Genomic DNA, 6,000 nt, shown 5'->3' with positions numbered 1-6,000 from the left:
CTTATAAAAATATATACCACGTTTGCACGAGTAGTTGACTGCTACAAAACGTAAAGGAAGTGGGCTAGAAGGAAGGTTCTGTGGCGGAAACACAATAACACGTAGGGGTTAATGTTACGAAACGAAGGCACCCTTGGGCAAGAACCCCCGAGTTCGGCGCAACAGTTTCCCGCACTGTGTCAAGACGGAACCCCCAGACTCTGGTGTTAATAATTTCCACTGCGCACTGTGTAACTAAATTAACGTATAAACCAGGCCCTGAGGTGTTCCCGCGCGGGCGACTCAACGGACACTTACTTGTGGTAGTCAGACCAGCAGAGGCGGCTCCGCAGACCGCCAGGGACAGCACCAGGAGCGCACCGCCCACCCCGAGAGCCGCGACCCTCCGCATCATGGCCATCGGCAGGTCCTCTGATCTGCTGCCGGCTCAGGGAGCCAGAAATCCTGCTGAATGGACCAAGTCTTCCTCCAGAGAGTCACGAAGGAAAACCTCCAGCGTCTGTTGCAAACTGCTGCAAATGACTGCCCCCTCCGTGGGTGCCTCCCTCCCAACCCCAGGCCGACTCCGCCTGCCTCTTCCGGGCCTCAGGTAGCCTCCGCCCGCCGCTCACTCCAAAGTTTCAGCAGAAACCCAGAGTCCACGGCCGAAGCCCCGCCCTCTCTGACGGCAGGTGAGGCCCGGGGCTTGAATCATGCGCGAGGCAGACATTAGCACTGCTTCACGGCTGCGAAGGGCCGTTCACACAGGATCAGGTAACAATTGGAGGGTCATTAGCTTTTCCAATGACTCAAGCTGTGTTTCGGGGTAGTCACTTTACGCTTAGGGCCAGAGAATTGAGCCTAGGGAGGAGCTGATTGAAAATATGTCGAGCCCAGGCTTGCCTGACTCTGGTGTGGCCTCGGAAGTTGTGGCTTTGTGAGGAGGAATTCTGGAAGGGGACATGGTAACCGGTCTATCGCCTGGCTGGTATTTTACTGGCATGTCTGTAGGTGATTTATTAAGTTCTTGCGCACATTTTGCGAAATACAGTGACATCCCGTAATTTCTATTTTCTGAAACATCGGGATCAGCTACGGCTCGGGAGGCGGGGATCTGCTGTGGGAGGGGAGGGGGAGGCGGGGATCTGCTGTGGGAGGGAAGGGGGAGAGCGGAGGCCATGCAGATTCGGGGGCGTTCCCGGCTTTTGGCTGACGTAGCCAAAAGCCAAAAATTCTCGGGAACGCCCCCGAATCTGGTCCGGCCATGACGGACGCCTCTCTGTTCCAATGGCTAGCCTCCATTCATGGAGCTAGCCAATGGGACAGAGGGCGTATTCCAAGAGTCCCTACTGAAGACTAGAGATTTCTCTGGGGGCGGAGCTTACGCTCCGTTCCCCAGTCGAAACCTAAAAAGGGGCAAGAAGACTAAGGTCTAGCGGCAGACTTGCCGGATTTTGTGCTCTAGGACGTGAAACTGCTCCTCAATCCTGGCCTCTAGGCATGCCATCGGGATGAGCATGCGGTGCTGAAATGTTTTGTAGGAACAACAGGGGTGGGCAGCAGTGTTTGAATTGCGGCGGGCGGCTGCCAGACCACGGCGCAATACCACAGGAGGCACTGGGGGGGCCTGGCTGGAACCCGGGGCTTTGGAGGCTGCCGGTGCTGCTGCCGCCTCCTCTTCCTCCACCGCCAGAACCACCAGCTGCCGATATTCATCCCTGATGACCTCCAGCTGCCGTTGCCAGGCTGTGGCTGCTAACTCCTGCCTGTTGGGTTCGGAAGGGGTAGCTATATCAAAGAAAAAAGACAATTGTAACCAATACTCTCAGCAAAACAGTAACACAAAAGTATACACATAAAATTATAGGGGCACAATAGTACTAGCAGTACATAACATTTGTGATATCCCCACTTCCTCTGCCCCTAAGGTTGTGATTAGAGTTTCAGGCATTAGGCACTATGGAGTAAACAAGTATTCTTCTTCTCTCTATGTTTAGCTAAATTTACCTTGTAGGCATTTCACCTCAGTCAGCTTGCTTCCTAGACAGACATAATCATGTCGCAGACTCATGTTACGTTACTACTGTCTGCAGGTGGGGCAGCTCTACTACACCATTATCTATTTTTCTATTATGGCCATACTCTGTTAAATCAATGGCAAATGCTCAATTTCAGTTTCACCCTGACTACTACAACAAGGCAGATGATATGATGATAGATGGCACGACGTGAGGTACTACTACTGTTTGATTGTAACCATGCAGCAGATGGGCCGCCTATGGCTGACATGGTCCAAATGACATGGGTAGGTAGCGGGAGTGGGCCTCAGAGTTTGAAGGAGGCGATTGATGATGGTACATACACAATATATATGTTGTACATGCAAACTACTGTGAGTCAAGAGAGTATTCTGAAATACAGCTTTGAATAAAAAACCTTGAAAAAAAAAGTCATTGTTTATTCTTCTTCCCAGCGATTTTTCCTTTTATCATTGCATAGCTCTTCTAGCATTATTCTTTTTATTTTTCACCCTTGGCTTTGCTACTCTGTCACTGTTTCATTTTTGTTTACATGCTTTTCATCCAGTCTCCACCTATGCTATAATTGAATACCATCCAGGCATCAATCCATTTAAACATAGCTATCATTCTCAATCTCAACACACCTTTCACCAACAACATACATTTGTCATTTTAACCACCACCCATGCTTCCTTGCTTACCTTTGAGTTTGACCCACCAAACCCCCGGAGGATTCCTTTCACCCATACAGTTTCACCCACCCAGGCACTGGCAGGCATCCTTTCTTTTACCTTTCACCCATCCTTCAACCACTATGCATCTTATCAGTCACCTATATGCATCCCTGTCCCCTTCCTTTACCCTTGCATCCTTCTCGGCCAGTCATAAATTACATATCACCCATCCTTCTTCCTTCCATCCTTCTTACCCTTTTCCATCAACCCATCAAGGTTGTCTGAATCTTAGTCTTCTTCATAAAATGTTCTCTGCTGCTCATTTGAAGATAGAAAAGGCCATTAGTTACTCAACTCCCACTAATGCTAAGTAAAGTGTGTCTTCTTCAACTGTTCACAACAATTTAGCCTCAACAGTACAGAGTGTACACCCTTGCAGCGAGTGTTTTGTGAATAAGTAAGGAATAAGACTTACCACCGCCCTCCACTGCTGCGGACTCATCCCCTGCAGCTGCTTCATCAGCTCCCTCCTGACTGGCGTCGCCTTCGCCGCTGGCCCCGGCACTGGTGGTCGGTACATCTAGAAAAAACATTTCACATTTCTTAGATGCCATATACGCCTCCCCCTATTTATTTTTTTCACTAGCAAGATTGAAAATACAATACATGCACCACACAGATCTCTACAATTCGGGTAATACGAGAGTAGTAGAGTAGACAGTATGTCCTATCAAAAATAATAAAATATCCAGTTGGGCATTTTGTTGGTGGCAATTTTTGAAAAGCCTCTCAAGGAGAGGACATCCAAAGGACTGGACTCAGTGGCTAGAGCTATTGGTGAATTTGAGTTTTTAAAAAGAAAAAGAGTGGCCAACTGGGCGGACAATCGAACATGAGGTCTCTCTTGGTTGGAAAATATAATGATGCCATCCTCCTCCTCCTCTTCCACATACTTCCTTCCAGCCATGGTGCACGGTAATCAGTTTTTCACCATCAACTGTTGCTAGTAAAAATAGTACTAGGCCGAGAAATAGTAAAATACACTACTTTGGGGTGTCCAGCGTGACCATCATTTTATTTACTGATTGAGCATGAGAAAGTAAAAGCAAGCCTTCTCTCATCTCAACAAACATGCATAGAATACCTTACTTGGGCATGCAATTTGCACAGCAGAGTACTAGTACTAGTAGTAGTAAGGACCAATGAGTTCTCTGAGTCTTACAGTACCACCACTAGGCAGTCCACAAAATATATAAGGGGAGAGGGAAAGCTGACTTAAAAACCAGAAGAAAGCATGCTACATACAGAGTCAGAGACAATTTTATTTTATTAAAAAAAAAAATTTATAACAGACAGATGAAATATAAATAACTAAGTTGGTAGATAATGCAGGGATAACAATAATTTAGAAACAGATAGATCGAAGAGGATTTGGTAAAATATCAAATTAGGAAATGTAAATAATAGTTCTAAATAAGGTGCGATAAACGTTAGGGAAATATATATTAATATTAACAACAGGAGGACTTACTGGGACCAGCAGAGCCATCTGCAGAGGAGCTTTGCTGCTGCGAGGCACCTCCAGCTCCCGCACCTTCTTCTTGCTCCAGGATGTTGATTATGTAAGACATAATTAAAGAGACAAAAATTGATTGGTGTTTAATAAATATTAAAACATTGCTCCAAAAACATTTTGGACAGGAAACGCCAATTGCAATACCATTGATATATCTAATCAGATCGACTAGTAGTAGACTAGTATCACATCTTTATTATTCCACAGTACCATTCCGAATCCTGGACCTAAACCCACCTAGCCCTCCTATTCCAAAGACTTTGGAATAAATTGCAAAATAATTATACTTGTTTCTCTAAGTTCCGATCTCATTTGCAATCATCTCAACCCCCTTTGACGGGCCAATTCACTAAGTCTGCATTTAGTCTTCTTAAATGCATAGATGGACGCATGCATATTATTACATTCACCATATTGGTTTGTTGCTTGCTATACTCACTCACTGTACAAACTACAACAGGTTCTACAAAGGACTAAGGAGTCAGCACGTGAGAGAGGAAAACGCGTCACGCGGGCTGCTAAATTACCAACTAATACTAAGTAACTAACTAACTACCACTATCTTAGTGACAGGACAAAGGAAAGGAGTCCCTCTACTAGTCTGCATTACCTAACTTAAGTTCTCGAACATCTCTTACATTATCAGCCCAAGCAAGCTCAAAGTTGCAAACAAGTAAGATTAGTAGCGCCGAGCACCTGTCTAGAAGAATAACAATCACATAATATAAGTTCTCTTCCAGGAAATACTCATCAATATTCATAAGCACTGAATTATCCCTGCCCACATGCGGGATCCCAGAGCATATATAAAGAAATAGATATATATGTGTATGTTTAGACAAACAAGTACAGAGTACTTCTAAAAATATACATATATACATGTATGCATACATAAATATGCAGCCTAAGGCACTTCCAATAGGCTAATATGCCAAAATTACATGTATTTTTTAGAAAAAGAAATAATCTCTAATATAAACACTGCAACAGAATACATATACTGAACAAGTGTTCCAAACACAGCCCTTTATTTTCAGAAAAAAAGGTAAGTAATAGCAGGCAATTAGCCTAGAGGCTGCATAACAGAGAACAAATGACAGTAATAGAAACCATTGGCACCCTGCCTTTAAGGAGTCCAAGAACCTGGACACCGTGCCTTTAATACCTCTAGGAGCCCCCTTGCGCCCATGATGCACCACAGGTGACAGTTAGGTCAGTTCTTTTTTCCGGCTCCTTCTATGAGGATCCTGGAGCTTGAGCTCGTCTCTTCTTGACTATTTCTAGTTCAGAGGCTTTTTCAAGGCAATCTTGATCAATCTTGACAGGTCTGGTGGTCGGGAGGATCTTATGAGTCAAAAGATGCAAGTATAATGTGTCAGAATTCCACTGCTGGGCCCCTATGCAAACGACTAGAAGACTTATCAAGGTCCTCAGGATTCTAGACTATATGAATAAAAGACTTATCTCCATGCAGCGACTCGCGCTACCCGATTAAGACATACTTCCATGACTGTCCTTATTAAAACAAAACTCAACGTGGGGCCCAATATCTTGAAGCTATAAAGGTGGAACCAACACCTTGAACAGCTCGCCGTGATCACCATAACTAATAGGATTCCCAATTCTGACACATTATACTTGCATCTTTTGACTCATAAGATCCTCCCGACCACCAGACCTGTCAAGATTGATCAAGATTGCCTTGAAAAAGCCTCTGAGTGGGCGAAACACGTGTCGGCAGTGCAAAGCT

At 45.1% G+C, this 6,000-nt stretch overlaps 1 protein-coding gene across 1 annotated transcript in view; it reads left to right on the top strand.

The window, feature by feature from the left end:
- The window catches only part of BRME1 (break repair meiotic recombinase recruitment factor 1), a 313,388-nt gene that overhangs the window by 200,299 nt on the left and 107,089 nt on the right, over positions 1-6,000 (top strand). The gene's annotated exons all lie outside the window — the stretch shown is intronic.

This window comes from Lissotriton vulgaris, chromosome 1_1 (genome assembly GCF_964263255.1).
Source record: "Lissotriton vulgaris chromosome 1_1, aLisVul1.2, whole genome shotgun sequence".
NCBI classification, from domain to species: Eukaryota; Metazoa; Chordata; class Amphibia; order Caudata; family Salamandridae; genus Lissotriton; species Lissotriton vulgaris.
The sequence above is the reverse complement of the archived record's forward strand: the minus strand, read 5'-3'. Positions and strand labels throughout refer to the sequence as shown.